This window comes from Phoxinus phoxinus (genome assembly GCF_949152265.1).
Source record: "Phoxinus phoxinus genome assembly, chromosome: 22".
In the NCBI taxonomy this organism is placed as follows: Eukaryota; Metazoa; Chordata; class Actinopteri; order Cypriniformes; family Leuciscidae; genus Phoxinus; species Phoxinus phoxinus.
In genome coordinates, this window is record NC_136897.1 from 10,414,681 (window position 1) to 10,432,708 (window position 18,028).

At 44.6% G+C, this 18,028-nt stretch overlaps 1 protein-coding gene and 1 long non-coding RNA gene across 2 annotated transcripts in view; both read right to left on the bottom strand.

Annotated features, from left to right (window-relative positions):
- The window catches only part of LOC306990928 (uncharacterized protein), a 370,388-nt gene that overhangs the window by 54,970 nt on the left and 297,390 nt on the right, over positions 1-18,028 (bottom strand). The gene's annotated exons all lie outside the window — the stretch shown is intronic.
- LOC306990952 lies at positions 4,682-5,284 on the bottom strand. Its single transcript, XR_013795996.1, has 3 exons — positions 5,165-5,284; positions 4,851-5,082; positions 4,682-4,746 (listed from the first exon to the last, which is right to left on the bottom strand). It is a non-coding gene; the product is annotated as an uncharacterized lncRNA (long non-coding RNA).

The following is an 18,028-nucleotide window of genomic DNA, read 5'->3' on the forward strand; positions in this document are numbered from 1 at the left end:
ATATGGAGTATAATAGCATAATAAAGTGTGTGTGTGTGTGTGTGTGTGTGTGTGTGTGTGTGTGTGTGTGTGTGTGTGTGTGAGAAAATCAAAATATGCACCTCAGCTGCAGGATGTATTGTCTTCTCCCTCTGACACCACAGACTCAGGAGAGGGTGTTCCCTGTGACACATGAGTCCAAGTTTTCCTTCCCTGGCACACCACTGCACTTGTCGCTGTGTATGTAAGCGTAACACAATCATGAGTCATTTCGGCTTCATCCTCTAACAGAACTTCAGTCATGGCAGACGTCATACATGAGGATGGGTCCGTGACGGGTGCACGCTGTAATACAATATTCGGGGCTCTGAGGGTCCTTAACCAATTTCCCCAACGGAAGGAGGTGACAGAAGTGACTTGCTTGATTCATTAGTCACTGCATGAGGGTATTTTACATTTACAGTCTGACCTACCACCATTACTGATGAAGCCTGTGCTGTAGGATAACATTTAAGGCTGTGAGTTTACTTTACCAGTGTCCCCCAAAGAAAATCTGAGACCTTTTGTTTTATTAAACAAAAACAAGTCTTTCATCTTTGTTGTAATTTACTGGGGAAATTAAGCACTCACAGCCCAAATGGTTAACACCTCAACAAGCTGCCCCACGAGTTTAATGACGAGGAGAGGGGCTGTTTCAGAGTAGCAAACAGACTGAGTAGAAGCTGAGTAACATTGTTAACGTCTCTAAAGTTCTTTTTGTTTTTCCTACACTCTTTTCTCCAATGTCCGTGCTTACCACAGCAATAACAACTGCCCTCTCTCTTAGGACATTTGCGTTTCTGTTGATTCTCTGAGTTGACCTTAAAGGATGCTGCTGCAATTTGTACACTTGCCTTGACATCAGAATCTTTTTAGATAACCTTCAGAATTTTAGATAAATTCAGAATGGGTGCTGAATACTGTAAAGCAGGGCTATTCACTACAGTTTGCTCGCCGTCCCTCGCACTTTCGTGCGCAGACCGAGACGAGAGTGAACTCAGAAGTAGCACACCTACTTCGTGCAGAAATAGCAAAGCTGCTGTGCAAAGGGGCAATAGAGCCGGTACACATCCTTCTCTGAGTGAGTCAGGCTTTTTCTTAGATCTGAGATATTTGAACAAAGCTCTCATGAGGCGACCGTTCAAAATGCACACAACCAGTCCTCGCACAAATTCGCCCGAGGGACTGGTTTATTTCTTTCGATCTGAAAGACGCATACTTTCAGATCCAGATCATACCCCGTCACAGGCCATTCTTGAGATTCGCCTTCGACGGTCAGGTATATCAATACACCGTCCTGCCATTCGGCCTGTCTTTAGCACCCCGTACATTTACAAAGTGCATGGGACCTTCCTGCATGGAAGGCCGCGTGGCCGTCGCTTTCCTGAGAAGTCAGGGCATGCGAATTTTGAACTATTTGGACGATTGGCTGATTTTAGCACAGTCGAAGATAGAACTCATATCTCACAGACCAGTGCTTCTCAGTCATCTGGAAAGCTTGGGTCTCATGGTCAATAGGAACAAGGGCTCATTGCTGGCCCCGTCAGTCAGCCTCTTTTCTGGGAATAGAGCTGGACTCGGTGGCCATGACGGCCCGTGTTTGCCGTGTTTGGCATCTGGCCGCGTTTTTCCAGAAGGGCAGCTGTCCAGAGTCAAGGTTCCCCCGGGGGAATGGTCCTTGCACCCGCAGACAGTCCAGTCGCTGTGGCGTCTTTTTGGCAAAGCGAAAGTCGACCTGTTTGTGTCAAAAGACAACGCTCATTGCCTAAGGTTCCTTTCGAAGAACGAGGATGCGCTGGCCCAAGCTTGGCCCAGCCGCCCGCTGTACGCGTTCCCTCCGGTCTCACTGCTGCCTCAGGTCATCAGGAGAATCAGGGAGGTTCGCCCCTCAGTGCTTCTCATAGCCCCGCGATGGGAGAACCAGATGTGGTTCCCAGAGCTAATGCGGCTGTCAGGCTTAGCCCCATGGCCGATACCGGCGAGGAGAGATCTCCTCTCTCAAGCCAGCGGTTCGATTTGGCATCCTCATCTAGAGCGCTGGTCTCTGCATGGACGGATAATCAACGGATACCCATTGCTCTGCCAGAAGGGGTTATGAACACGATTACGCAGTCTAGAGCTCCCTCTACGAGACGGCTCTACGCGTCCAAATAGTCTGTGTTTACTAAATTGTGCACAAAGGTTTGGACCCACAGACTTGTGGGGTTTCGTGGGTGCTTTGCTTCCTTCAACAGCTGCTGGACATAGGCAGGTCCCCCTCCACACTCAAAGTATATGTTGCGGCCATTGCGGCGTTCACATAGTCGACGCGCGGCCAGGCAATAGGAAGGAACGAGCTCATCATCCGCTTCCTTAAAGGAACACTTCACCCATTTGCATTAGACTTTGTATCTTTAGAAACCCAGTCACATTTTCGAATGGTCATGGTTTATTCCCTTATTTTCCCCTGAGATGGGAGAAATAAGGATTTAAGTGTTCCACTTCCTGCTTTTTATGACGCAAAAATCGTCATTTTGTGTCATAAAAAGCAGGAAGTCCAATTTCTTTGAATAAGGGTAAGACTACAAACACTAGCTCATCATTTATCCAGGGGGTGGGACCACCTCACGCTACAGACCTATTACAGATCAGTGGGTGGGACTTCACTTGCAGATACAGAAAGCAATATCCGCCATCTTGTTTGGAAGCTAAGCTAACAAGCGCTGTGGAACTAGGAGGTTATGACGGAAGAGACAAAACAGGTCATGGATGAAGAGGATTTTGAAAATCTGCTGCTCGAATCCGATGTTCGTGGTTATCTGTACGAGCCAAAATATAGTGAAGAGCCAACCCGATCTCACGGCAATTCGTACAAATTTTACGAGGTGGCTAATTCGTACCAATTCATACGACCTCACTCGTACGAATTTGTACGTTTTTTGCTAAATCGTAGATATTTTACGATTTGCCAAAATCGTATGAATTCATACGAATGACCTACCCCTGACCCCGCCCCTAAACCCAAACGTCACGTGGTGTACGAGTGAGGTTGTACAAATTCGTACGAATTAGCCACCTTTTAATCACTCGTACAAATTCGTACGAATTGGTCGTGAGATAGCTTTGGAAGAGCAGCTGAGGCTGATGGAGGAACAGGAGGTGGCTTCTGCAGCCGAGGCAGAAGACCTGTCTGTCGTGGACGAGGAGCCCGGACTAACGTTAGTTCGAGCTGGGGCAGACTGGTGGTGCCTGTGCTTTCACTGTACACCTACGGACACAGAGATATAGTCCGTATGTTGCAAAGAATTTCAAAGATGCCAATTTCTATTGGACGAAATCTCCAAAGCGGGCAAGGAGGTTTGTGTTGTGGACCATCCTAGTTTCGGACAGCATATGGACAGCGGCATCCTGGAGACATACTTCAGAATCCCAAAGGTGAACTGGAAACAACAGCCGAAGCCTGCAGGGACAAACGGACGTCTGACAGTAAAGTGAGTGTGTATATTCTATTATATACTTATACAAACGTGGCACGCTAAGCACAAATACCATGCATCGCTAACTGTGTGCTCAATGTCTTGCAGACAATATTGCCTAACAGCCTACCGACACTTTCTCGAGTGGGTCCTGCAAGGCGAGAGATTGGGCAGAGGCTGTTGTGTCGTTCTACCCGCTTGTGTCGTGCAGGCAATCCGACAGAAATACCCAGCTCCAGATGGCCAGTACTGCGGGCACCAAGAAGTTGAGGACGCTCAGGAGGAACTATAATTTTTATTGTTTACATAATTATTTTTGTTGTTGTTGATTTAATTATTTAAATAAATGGTTCTCATTCAGGTTGTTGTTTCCTTTATTAGTGTTACTCCAAGTGCATGTTAGATAAACAGTTACTGGACGACCAATATTTCAACAGTGTTACTACTAACCTACTGTTACCTTACATGACAAAATATAGCAAAATAATGGTCATGCCTAAATTTTTTTATTATTCTTTTGCAAATCTAAGTTACATTATAAGTTATTTCTAAAATAATTTCCTTCACAACTCTATAATGTTGAACTTTGGTGTAGACAGAAAGGAGTGCAGAATTAAAAAAAATGTGTATTCTCAAATGCAAGAATTGTTTCATGGGTATTCAAATTAAAATAACAATGTCATGAAACAAACAAGCTAATAACAATAGCAAAATAACAATGACAAAACAATAAAAATGACTAACTTTAAAAATGACAAAACAATAACAAATAACAATGGCAAAAAATAAACAAGCTGATAATTTACATATACATCCAATATTTACAGAATATAAAAAGGCACAGCTGGTGTTGTCCCAGAAAAGTAGTAAGAGAGATGGAGATTGAGTTTGGTGCTATGTGAAGAGGTCTCAGAAGCGGCTTTTAAACAATGCTTTGGGGATATAATAATAATAATTACAAGGAATATAATAACACAGAAAATATGAATGAAGATTTGATTGTAGTACACTTCTCTCCCCAATTAATATATTACACCTTTCAGCAAAGTATGCCAATTTAGTTAGCTGTTAACATTCTAATTTAGGTTATTATACTATTTGAAGAGCGTACATGGTAACAAACCTGTCACAGTGGTGGCTTGTTTCTTTTCACTATATTTTCGTAATGGTCGAGGATGGCGAGGTAGGGACCTCTCCCTCATTCCGTGGTATGAGAAGCCCTGCCGCTTGGGGAGGTATTTCAGCATAGCACTATGGAAGTTCTCCAGTGGCCCTGTGTGCAATTACAAATAGGAAAAGAGGATGGATAGGACTAATTAAAACATGTTGAATTGGATAGAGAAAAAAATGCAAGAGTAAAAATACTTCTATTCTCACCAGTATGTTTGAAGAGTGCCATATGGTCGAGGTCATTCAAGAGCCTTTTGTCTAAGACCAGCGACGACAGGGCCTGAAATGCCACTGAGTCCTTCTCAGTCCACATACGAATCCTCTGGTCCTGGGCGGTAAGAGGAGGATGGTCACACCAAAGCCGTTTTCCGTCATCATCTTTCCACTCGTGTTCGTTGCAAACATGGTGTGTAATGCATTTCCACCGCTTTTTCAGTGCCTGTGTGAATGAATTTTTTGTTATTTAATACTAATGCAAAAAAGAAACACATTATACTTTATTGCAGTTTATGATCCCTTACCTCTATGTTCCCCTTACTTGTGGCACATGCATACCACGTGTGGTTTACGACAGACCTGTGAAAGATATTGAATTTAGTAATTTCAAACCTTTTAAACCATTTGAACTTCTGCAAGATAACAAACCAACACTAACCTGGACCATGCGAGAAGTATTGCATTGTCCTTTTTTTCCCCTTTCTTCAGCATTTTATTCCGGAAACCTGTGGTTTTAGGGTTCTGTCACTTCTGTCTAGTCTATTTCTTGGTTTTGTGACAGAGCCCTGACACTCCTATGTTGTCTTGTCTTTGTGCCTTGTTTCATGTGCTTTCATGTCTTGTCCTGTACTGTGTATCACGCAGCTTGTGTTTTATACTAGCTGTGTACTTTCATGTTGTCTCGTTTTGTGTGAGCACATAGCTTGTGATTTGTTTTACTGGCCATGTGCTTGTGTTCTAGTCGTGTTTGGTGTTAGCACATGGCTTGTCATGTATGTTTCTTTTGTGCCATGTGCTCTCCAGTTAATTGTCTAGCCCCTCCCCTCTTGTTACCTGATTATTGATTTATTTGCCCCCACCTGTCCTCCCTCGTTACCTGATTGATTAATTTGCCCCACCTGTCCTCCCTCGTTACCTCCTTTGTTTGTTCTCCCTATTTAATCTCCTTGTGTTTTCAGTCATGTGCTGTTTCATCGTCGAATGTACCCCTTGTGTGTCCTGCCTAGTTCCTGTTGCCAAGTCCAAGTCGAGTTTGTCTTGTTTTCCCCCACGGGGTAGTAGTGATGGGCAGATCGAGGCTTCGTGAAGCAATGAAACAGTTGAACCAAATGGTTCATATGGTTTCGAGGCTTCGAATCAATCCGACACCCGTCTCCACGGTGACACCTAGTGGTCAATTGCAGGTGTTGATCTGAAACAACCTTGAGGAGCCATTACAATTGTTGTTGTTTTTTTATTATTGTACTTTTCTAATATGTGAATCTTGTAACCTATAGGCTCCTCACTGTGCATAATGTTATTTTGGTCCTGCAAAATGAATATTAATAAAATAAATCAAGCCACAATGTCTCGCTTTTTTAGATATTTTTATTCAAAAATATTAATTTCTCTGCTGTGGAAGGACCTAGCCTACTTCTTTTTTTACAGATAATTTCTCCAGCCTTTGAAAAAATCCTCCCACAAGGGACACTTGTTGCTGGAATACAAAGATATTTTTTAGCCATGACATACTATGAGGAAAGATTACTGCTCTCTCTTTCCAGTAAGTTAGTGGATCATGAGTTCTGGGCAAATACGCATCGTTGATGTATTTTTTCACTTCCACTGTGGCATCTGTAGCATTGTTGTGTATCATCTGGGTTTGATGGATACGACGAGTATCAAAAAGTTCCCATAAACTGTCCTGTGTTTCTACTGGTGTTGATGTTGATGGGTCTGATGTTGACATTTCTATCCCTATCTTTAATCTATCTATGTATCTATCTATCTATTAATCTAGCTGTCTATATATATTTATATCTATGTATCTATTAATGTGTCACTATACTCTGTGTCTCTAGGTCAATGTGTTGTGTAAATTTAAATGTAAGCCTAAATATAACTAAACAAATCGCACTATAAATTCACCAAAAATTCGCTATCTCAAAATCAAACTCCTCTCACAAAAACCCACGAGGTCAATATGCGTTGATTTCACTTTTATACAGATGTGCGATCGTGTGGTCTGTTCCCGACCGTGTCAATCAAACGCTGATTCGGCGGATCACACCTGATGAAACATTTAGTGAAACACTTCGAGGCTTCATTTGGTCATAGTCACGTGACATGGGTGTTTTGAATCACGCTTCGGATCAGTGTTTCGAAACATCTGCGCTTCGGGATCTCGCAAAGCTTCGGAACGACTGTTTCGCGTCAGCCATCCCTACGGGGTAGTTTTTGTTTGTATTTGTTTTATTATCATTAAAAGCCCATTTTTCTCTGCACTTGAGTCCTCACTACTTCCACCTACCCAAACCCTGACAGAACGAAACAGCCATCAGAGGACTCAGTAGAGAATGGGCATCTTCCTTTTTCCATCTCCTTGCCCCTCCGCTCGTCAGATGATGGAACGCTTTGGCAAGCTCTTCTCTCTTCGCCAAGGGGAGAACAGTGTGAAGGAGCTTGCTTACCAGTTCCTGTATTTAGCGGAGGGGCTCAACATCAACAACGCAGCGCTCAAGGACATATTTAACAACAGCCTTAATGAGCCTGTCCGTGCCTGGGAGATGGGAATGCTGGGGATACTGTCATTCTGGCAGTTTGTGGGGTTTGTATACAACCGTGGAGAGGAGGGTGGTCTTCCACCTCTTGGCCCACCTCCCATTCATCTCACAAACTGCCACGTCCCCAGTCCTCCGATGACCCCTTCGGGGAGAGGGAGGAGGAAGAGCGGGTCCACCTCATCTGCCACCGATCCTGAGGTGGTTGTTCCCACACCATCTCACCCTCGCAAGCGCAGGAGGAGGAAGGCTCCTGTTGCTTCCTCCAGTTCGGCAGTCCAGGAGGACCCGACTTCAGGGTTTTCAAGTCCGGTGGCCTGGGAGGATTCGATTTCAGGAGAAGGAAGGCTTCTGGTTTACCACAGGACCCGGAGGTCATTCCAAAGCCTGCCGTCGGCCCAGTGGCCATCCCAAGGCTCATTTCCCTGCCGCCCGAGCGCCTCGCCCTGCCTGCGCCGCCCGAGCGCCTCGCCCTGCCTGCGCCGCCCGAGCGCCTCGCCCTGCCTGCGCCGCCCGAGCGCCTCGCCCTGCCTGCGCCGCCCGAGCGCCTCGCCCTGCCTGCGCCGCCCGAGCGCCTCGCCCTGCCTGCGCCGCCCGAGCGCCTCGCCCTGCCTGCGCCGCCCGAGCGCCTCGCCCTGCCTGCGCCGCCCGAGCGCCTCGCCCTGCCTGCGCCGCCCGAGCGCCTCGCCCTGCCTGCGCCGCCCGAGCGCCTCGCCCTGCCTGCGCCGCCCGAGCGCCTCGCCCTGCCTGCGCCGCCCGAGCGCCTCGCCCTGCCTGCGCCGCCCGAGCGCCTCGCCCTGCCTGCGTTCCTTTAGAGGAGGGGTACTGTCAGGGTTCTGTCACTTCTGTCTAGTCTATTTCTTGGTTTTGTGACAGAGCCCTGACACTCCTATGTTGTCTTGTCTTTGTGCCTTGTTTCATGTGCTTTCATGTCTTGTCCTGTACGGTGTATCACGCAGCTTGTGTTTTACACTAGCTGTGTGCTTTCATGTTGTCTCGTTTTGTGTGAGCACATGGCTTGTGATTTGTTTTATTGGCCATGTGCTTGTGTTCTAGTCGTGTTTGGTGTTAGCACATGGCTTGTCATGTATGTTTCTTTTGTGCCATGTGCTCTCCAGTTAATGGTCTAGCCCCTCCCCTCTTGTTACCTGATTATTGATTTATTTGCCCCCACCTGTCCTCCCTCGTTACCTGATTGATTAATTTGCCCCACCTGTCCTCCCTCGTTACCTCCTTTGTTTGTTCTCCCTATTTAATCTCCTTGTGTTTTCAGTCATGTGCGGTTTCGTCGTTGAATGTACCCCTTGTGTGTCCTGCCTAGTTCCTGTTGCCAAGTCCAAGTCGAGTTTGTCTTGTTTTCCCCCACGGGGTAGTTTTTGTTTGTATTTGTTTTATTATCATTAAAAGCCCATTTTTCTCTGCAATTGAGTCCTCACTATTTCCACCTACCCAAACCCTGACATGTGGTTGTAAATGCAGCACAATTTTGGTCAAACACAGACATTTTCCATTTATTTCTATATTGTCCACATTCACCCTGTCAAAAGGCATATTTATTCACCTTTTAGTTTGTTTATTTAGCTTTTATTTATTTACTTTGTTAAACTATTTATATTATAATTGAGTTAATCTCACACCATTCACACCTCACCTAGCGCCAAAGGTTTGCTACCTTTAGCCAGTGTGGATTGTTTGTTGTTTTGGTAGAATACAAAACAAATCACACCTCTACAATGGCTGAGTTCAGCAAGGTTGCACAGATCTGGGAGGGGGTGAGTAGTGACACTACTGTATGTGGTGTCAATGGTGGTAGGTCCTGAGAAGTGTGGAGAATTTGGTGCGTGTGTTTACAAGGTTGGAAAAAAATACATACCTTTGGCTGTGTGCCAGATGTCAAATTGGTGTTGAATATTAGGATATTGTTCCTTCATTGTCTTCCTTATGGATGAGGAGCGGTCCGTAGTCATCACCTCCACGTCAAGGCCAAAGTCCAGAAGCTCTGTCATTCCCCTTCTAAAACCCAGTGGCTCCATGGCTCCAGAGCTAGTGGCCTCTGTAGACTAAAGATTATAGTTTGAGAAGTTTACAACATATTAGCAGTAATTTTCCATTTTTGTTATTCTGTATCCATGTATATGTATCTTACCTGCACCAGTTCTGTGTGTAGTATCTCCTTTGTATCGTCCAACATGAACGTGTAGTGACAGTATTTTGCATTGAAACCTGGCGAGTCGGCCATCACCCGACAAGTGTGGCCTCTTCCCATCCTCCTGTTCCAAATAAACTCTTGCCAAGATTTATTTTGTTCTGTCTTCATACAAGTTCTCAATAGCAGGGTGCAAATGCGTGTTCTGTATGGCGTAAAATGTAGTCTGTCCAATCATTTGGACACCCATGGTCTTGCACCAGTCTGACAGTGTGTATGTTCCACCTATGAACAGAATAGCTGCCGCAGAAAGGAGATTTACCTCCGGCAATCCAACGCATTCTCATCCTTGGGCGTCATATACTGACGCTTTTGACAAATCGTCTACATCCAACGCACATGGCACCCTTTAGCGTCAATATGACACGCACAGAGCTTTGTTCGGTTATGGTTGGGTTTAGGTCTGGGGTAGGGTTAGGGTTAGACCGCTAGGAGGCGCCTTCTGGCCCATATCTATCTGCGTCTCATATTGACGCTAAAGGGTGCCATTTGCGTTGGATGTAGACGATTTGTCAAAAGCGTCAGTATATGACGCCTTGGGATGAGATCGGGCTGGGCATTCCTCTAAGATCAGGTGAAGATGTCCAAGTCCCCGAATGGCCACCAAAACAAATCCATTTCACCTTCCTCTGTGCCCCAGAATCAAAGATGACCTTTGAAGATATTGTTTTCCCGCACATCTGGCAGAATCTGAAAAGTGACATGAGGCTGGATTCATTGACAATTATCTTCTTTTCACGCCAGTCCTTTACACCTTCTTCTTCTGATGATGACGATGATGTGGGGGGGATGGTTGACTCAAGCTGATAGCTTTCGTCGGTCGGACAAACTCCAATGCTGCTGGCACTTGTATTGAGGCCTCCAGGTGTACTTGGGCATGGTGACTGCAAAAACAAAAAAAGTTTTATTTTCAATGTTAAATTACACTAATTTCAATTATACATTAGTTTCAGAATTCGGTTAAAGTATGCTATCCAAACTTACAACCAATGCTGTTTGTATAGGGGTAGGTTTCTTGACTGGTGTTGAGGTTAGAAGACATTGTTCATCATCTTCCGACGACGTCAACACCAAGGCAGCAGCAGACACTGTTCGAGTCTGAAATGCCATACGTTCCATAACGTTAAAAACATTAGAACGTCAAACAAGGTTAATTTACATCGATACAAGCAAAATTATATAGAACATTTCTGAAGCGTCTTTCTAACGTTACATTGCTAATTTGCTTCTTCACTGTTGACGATTGGATTTTTAGTGATGACGACACATTCCCCTTAGCAAGAAAAACATGCGGAAGACGGCAGATTTACATTGTAAACAGCCAACGTATATACAACTAACTCATTTGTGATGCCCTACTTTACTGCAGACGACTGTATTTGTGTGATCAGAAATAGAGTCAGGCAACTCTTACCTCCAAGCGAATGCGTTTAGCACTGCTAGTGCCAGATGTTCCAGGCTGTTCATCATCATCTTGAAACGTAAACACAGACGGAATTGCGGTATCCAAAAGAACGACTTTCTTCATTCCCATGACATTTATTTGGAAGTCTTCATTTTTGAAATGTAGACTGCAAATCTTCTTGTTTTTTAGGTCTTCCATGGCTGTGTCTTGCAAATACATCGGGTGGTTAATCGCTCTTAGCCACTATTTGCATCGCTCAGCATCTCTCGGTAGGAAATGAAAACTTACTTTTTTCCCTTTCCTTGTTCGGACTGAACATCCCGGTACCATGCAGTAATTAACCATTTCTAAATAAAAGAGTAATTCGGCAACTTCAAACTCTGGCGGTAGCTATCCCTGTAGACGGAATAGTGCTTTCTCTGAATCTGATAGACGGATACCTCAATAGGCGTTGTTCTGGATTAGTGGGAGTGGCTTGCGGAGCTGTGCAAAATGGTGCATTGTGGGAGTTGTGGTTTTCCATACAAATTCACCCTAAAATTACTTTGTCTTTACTCGGTCCAGAAGGCTCCAAATTCGAAATTTTTGGTACAGTTCGACTACATATATGACCCACTTTCAATAAAGATTAATGTTCCCACGGGTGAAGTGTCCCTTTAAAGGAGCCAGGAGGATGAATCCCCCACGGCCCCCATCGGTTCCTATTTGGGATCTTTCTTTGGATCTTTTCTTGGAGGCCCTGAAAGCTCATCCCTTTGAACCCTTACATACTGTGGATCTGAAATACCTCACGCTAATCAGTTAAACGCGTGGGTGACTTACACGCGTTATCTGTTAACGCCGCATGTCTCGAGTTCGGGCCCAATGACTCTAAAGTCATCCTCAAACCGAGACAAGGTTATGTCCCCAAGGTGATCGGCACCCCATTCAGAGCGCAGATAATTACTCTCTCTGCTTTGCCGGCATCCGGCAGCGAGGTTGGTATTAACCTTCTCTGCCCTGTCAGAGCGCTGAGAATTTACATCACGCGCTCCGCCACCTTCAGGCGCTCGGAGCAGCTTTTTGTTTCGTTTGGTGGGCGCACAAAGGGTCTCGCCGCCTCGAAACACAGTCTGTCCAGATGGATAGTGGACGCTATTGCGACAGCTTATGCGCCTAAAGACCTGCAATGCACTCTGGGCATCAGGGCTCATTCCACCAGAGGCATGGCCTCCTCGTGGGCTTGGTCCAGCGAGATTTCTATTCATGACATTTGTACGGCGGCAGGCTGGACCTCCCCCTCTACATTTGTTAGGTTCTATAACCTGGAAGTTCTATCAGTCTAAGAAGACTTCTATCAGTCTAAGTCTTGATTCGACTCCCCTGATTGAGCTGCACTATAAGGGTCGATAAAATCCAGTATAGACCGGCTATGCCGCTCTTTATATATCCCCTACTGTGTGCTTATGTACATGTGCGAACCCACTCTGTTGGCCGCCTTTTTCCCACTTATCTGTGTCCCCTGGGTTTTCCCCCCTGGGACTTATGTAGTGGATGCTTGGCGCGCACGGCGTTGACAAGGGGTTCCCGTTGCGTAATGCAATTACGCAGTATGAGAGAAACTCTCGTAAGAGAACGTACTCGGTTACCTAACGTAACCTCGGTTCTCTCTAGATGAGGGAACGAGTACTGCGCAACCTGCCGTGATCGCGCCTCACAGCCTGCTCTAGGTCTGCCTGCTGCTGCATTTCGTTGACAATATATACAAAATTTAGGATACATTTTTGGCTTCATATCTCGAGCAAAGATGACTTTACCCGTTGGGTAATGCAAAAACGGCCCTAATAAACGATATCATTGCGGACAAAAAATGTGACTTGTTTTGTCTCTCAGAGACCTGGCAACAACCTGGTGACTGCATTAATTTAAACATGCTGACCCCCCCTGGCTACTGCTACTTATCCAAACCCAGATCTGTAGGGAGAGGGGGTGGGTTGGCTGTAGTGTACCGCTCAGATCTGACTGTTAAAGAACTTAGGCCATTTGAAGTGACATCATTTGAATATATTGCTGTGAAAGTTGTTTCTACTCCATCCCTCTTACTATTGCTAATCTACCGCCCCCCTAAACCATCTGTAAACTTTCTGTCTGAACTGAATGAACTTCTCACTGTCATTTCATCTCTTTGTTCTGCTGTGATTATGTTAGGGGATTTTAACATTCATGTGGATACTAATTGCTCATACACCTCTGAGTTTAACTCTGTATTGGACTGTTTTAGTTTGACACAGCATGTTGACTTTCCTACTCACACTCATGGCCACACTTTGGATCTGCTCTGCTCTTCTGGTCTGAATGACATCTCTGTCTCTGGTTCCATCTCTGGTGTCTCTGACCATAAGCTCATTGAATGCCATTTCCATATGATTACCCCTCCTCCCTCCTCAGAGAAAACAAATATTACATGTCGTAACATCAGGTCAATAGACCACAGCATGTTTTCTGCCTCTATACAGGCCTCGCCACTTTTCGACCTTGACGAGCTCTTGTCCGCGGATGACTTGGTTGCTATGTACAATGGCACCCTGACCAGCCTGCTTGATAGCTTAGCCCCTGTCAGGACTAGGCTTGTACCAGCAAACCGTACATGTCCCTGGTTCACCCCTGAGCTCAGGCAACTTAAGGCCGCTGGCCGGCGTCTTGAACGGCTATATAAGAAAACTGGTTTTACAATTCACTCCATGCTTTACACCGAACATACTCAGGCATATAGGGATGCCCTCAATGCTGCCCGCTCAAACTATTACTCATCACTCATAACCTCCTCCATGTCCAGGCCTAAAACCCTGTTCAGGACCCTGGACAAACTCCTCAAACCCCCTGTCACTGCCTGTCCTAAGACCCCTGAGCAGTGCCAGGCCTTCTTACACTTCTTTGATGACAAAATTAGCCAAATCTACCACTGTTTCAACCCAAATGCTATCTCTCTCTCTGCTTCTCCTTCCTCTCTGGGCCCTCAGCTCTCCCATTTTACCACTATAGACTCCCTCACTATCACTGACATTATTAATAAGTCCAACTCTACATCATGTCAGCTTGACCCTGCCCCCACCCCTCTACTTAAAGCCTGCATCACATCCTTATCTGAACCCATTGCATTGATTGTAAACACCTGCCTCAACTCTGCCTGCTGCCCTCAAAACTGCTGCAGTGACACCCATCCTCAAAAAACCGAACTGCGACCCTACATCACTAGTAAACTACCGCCCTATCTCCAACCTCCCCTTCCTGGCCAACGTATTAGAAAGAGTGGTGGCCTCACAACTACACACCTTTCTTAATCACCATGACCTATATGAGCCTTTTCAATCTGGCTTCCGTTCATGTCACAGCACAGAGACTGCCCTTCTATGTATAACTAATGACCTCCTTCTGTCTGCTGATTCTGGTTCACTTAACATTCTCATCCTCCTTGACCTTAGTGCTGCTTTCGATACCATCAACCACAATGTTCTAATAGCCCGTCTGTCTGCTATTGGTGTTTCTGGCACAGCCCTCAACTGGTTTCAGTCATACCTCTCCAACAGAAAGCAGTTTGTAACACTTGGTCCACATCAGTCTTCCATGTCCCCTGTCACTCGTGGTGTCCCCCAGGGTTCTGTACTTGGGCCCCTCCTCTTTCTCATATACATCCTCCCTATTGGCCAGATTATACGCAGACACGGTCTTAACTTCCACTGTTATGCAGATGACATCCAACTCTATTTAACCACTCCCTCTGCCCCTGACCTTCCACCACGCTCCCTCACTGACTGCCTTTCTGACTTAAAACTATGGATGCAAAACAATTTTCTCAAACTCAATACAGATAAAACCGAAATTCTGCTGATTGGCCCTAAAAGCATCCTCTCCAAATCTCCCAGTTTCACTCTTAACATTGATGGTTCACCTGTCCATCCTACCCCGTTGTTAAAAACCTTGGCATTCTACTTGACTCCACCCTAAGCTTTGATCCTCATATCAAATCACTCACTAAGACTGCCTTCTTTCACCTCCGTAACATTGCTCGCCTCAAACCCTTCCTCTCTGTTAGTGATGCACAGACTTTGATTAACTCGTTCATTATGTCCCGTCTAGACTACTGCAACTCACTTTTCCTTGGTCTCCCTGCTAAATCCCTTCAAAGGCTACAATATATTCAAAACTCGGCTGCCAGGCTCCTCACCCACACCAGACGATCAGCACACATCACCCCCATTCTCCACCAACTCCACTGGTTACCAGTTTCATCCCGGATCAAATACAAAGTCCTACTACTCACCTTCAAAGCCCTCCACAACCTTGCTCCCCCCTACATCCGCGACCTCCTGACCCCTTACACTCCTTACCGCTCACTAAGATCCTCTGACCAAAATATCTTGACCATCCCCCGCTTCAGACTTTCCACCCTGGGTGGAAGGTCCTTCAGTGCCTTGGGCCCCAAACTCTGGAACCGCCTCCCACAACCTCTTCGTGACTGTCCTTCTCTTCCCATCTTTAAAGCACATCTTAAGACCTTTTTGTTTACTGAACATTTCTCCACACCAAACTCATAGCTTCATCTGGATAACCTGTCTTTGTAGTATTGTTTTGGTTGTTTGTTGTTGTGTTTCCTTGCCTTCCAACTATGTAAAGCGACCTTGGGTTTGAGAAAGGCGCTATATAAAATAAACGTATTATTATTATTATTATTATTATTATTACGTAGGGGTGTAACGGTATATGTATTCGTACCGGACCGTTTCGGTACATGACTTTCGGTACGGTGCACATGTGCACCGAATGCAATCTTTCACGTAAATTAGGCTAGTTTTGTGTGCGGAACATACGTCAATTCTGAGTTTCCACACGAACATATTAAGTGTCGGAAGTCTCCGCGTTGCACTGATTAAATCTGATTCATCGTTTTTGTGATTCAAATACATGTAAAATATTACCATAACATCTGTCTTCCTGTGTGCGGAAATGTGTTTATGTTGCTGTGACAACGAAACACGTGCAAGCGCGCCTGTGTTAAGAACGCTGATGCGCCCATCTGTGGACATTTCCGAATGCCTTTCTGTTAAAAGCGGGCTTTCCACAGAAACAAACGTACACGTGTCATTAGTATGAGAAAAAAAAATTGGACTTTAACTCTCGGGTCGGGCTCGGACATAAATAAAGATCACCACATACACGGCACACTCGCTTTAGCCCAGCCTCTAACAGTTAGCTAGCTAGCATCACGGCCAATATTGGTTTGAGAGTATTTTATTTAGTGGAGAACTTTGCAGCAGTATTTTATTTCTTATTCTTTTTTTATTTTATATCTTTTTTATTTATTAGCCTAACGTTATATTTTATTAAAAAGTGTGTTTAAAAAAGTGTAAACAAATTGTAAAAAAAAAAGTTTATAGTAAACAACCAGCAGTTTAATGTTTTGCATTTCTTTCCCTTACTGTACCGAAAATGAACCGAACCGTGACATTAAAACCGAGGTACGTACCGAACCGTGATTTTTGAGTACCGTTACACCCCTAGTGTGTTCTGACAGTGGTCTTACTGCATTGACGTTAAGCTTTTTCGTAATAATAGGCTCTATGGGAGAAAAACTATATAGCCTACAGACAAGAGCCTATATGAACGCGCCGTGCAACGTTTCACGGTAATGGCATTTTATTCCAACTGCTGTGACATCATCAGGTCATATGACCAGCAATTAAATAGATTTCAGGATTTTTTTTTTTAACAAAATCAACGTGTAAGATATGTTTGTTATTATTCTAACTCATTCTTCCCACTGGTCGCACTGGTGTGACTAACTTTCTCTGTTGGCCGCACCAGAACATGATTTGACACCTTTTTTTTCTTTTCTTTTTCTTTTTTAATCAATGCATGCATGCTGATGAACAGTTGTCTTAATTTGCATACCCTAGTTTTGCACTGATGTAAAAAACAGTGACATGAGACCTCATTTTGCAAAATGTTTTAATCTTATTACTATCAAATGAAGACCATGAAAAAACTAAAAAATATAATAAAAAAACACCATGTATGTTTTTATACATGTGTCTACATAATGCCTTTTCTTTTTCCTTTGCTCACTCAGTTCCTCCCTATCCACACCTGTGCTCTCGTCATTAGTTGACAAGACGTCTTCTATCTGGTAGGGTCAGCAAGGACAGTTGATGGTACATTTCACAATGGTGTGTTCTAGGGGTGTAACGGTATATGTATTCGTACCGAACCGTTTCGGTACATGACTTTCGGTACGGTGCACATGTGCACCGAATGCAATCTTTCACGTAAATTAGGCTAGTTTTGTGTGCGGAACATACGTCAATTCTGAGTTTCCACACGAACATATTAAGTGTCGGAAGTCTCCGCGTTGCACTGATTAAATCTGATTCATCGTTTTTGTGATTCAAATACATGTAAAATATTACCATAACATCTGTCTTCCTGTGTGCGGAAATGTGTTTATGTTGCTGTGACAACGAAACACGTGCAAGCGCGCCTGTGTTAAGAACGCTGATGCGCCCATCTGTGGACATTTCCGAATGCCTTTCTGTTAAAAGCGGGCTTTCCACAGAAACAAACGTACACGTGTCATTAGTATGAGAAAAAAAAATTGGACTTTAACTCTCGGGTCGGGCTCGGACATAAATAAAGATCACCACATACACGGCACACTCGCTTTAGCCCAGCCTCTAACAGTTAGCTAGCTAGCATCACGGCCAATATTGGTTTGAGAGTATTTTATTTAGTGGAGAGCTTTGCAGCAGTATTTTATTTCTTATTCTTTTTTTATTTTATATCTTTTTTATTTATTAGCCTAACGTTATATTTTATTAAAAAGTGTGTTTAAAAAAGTGTAAACAAATTGTAAAAAAAAAAGTTTATAGTAAACAACCAGCAGTTTAATGTTTTGCATTTCTTTCCCTTACTGTACCGAAAATGAACCGAACCGTGACTTTAAAACCGAGGTACGTACCTGTAATATTCAGAGTATAGTAGACTT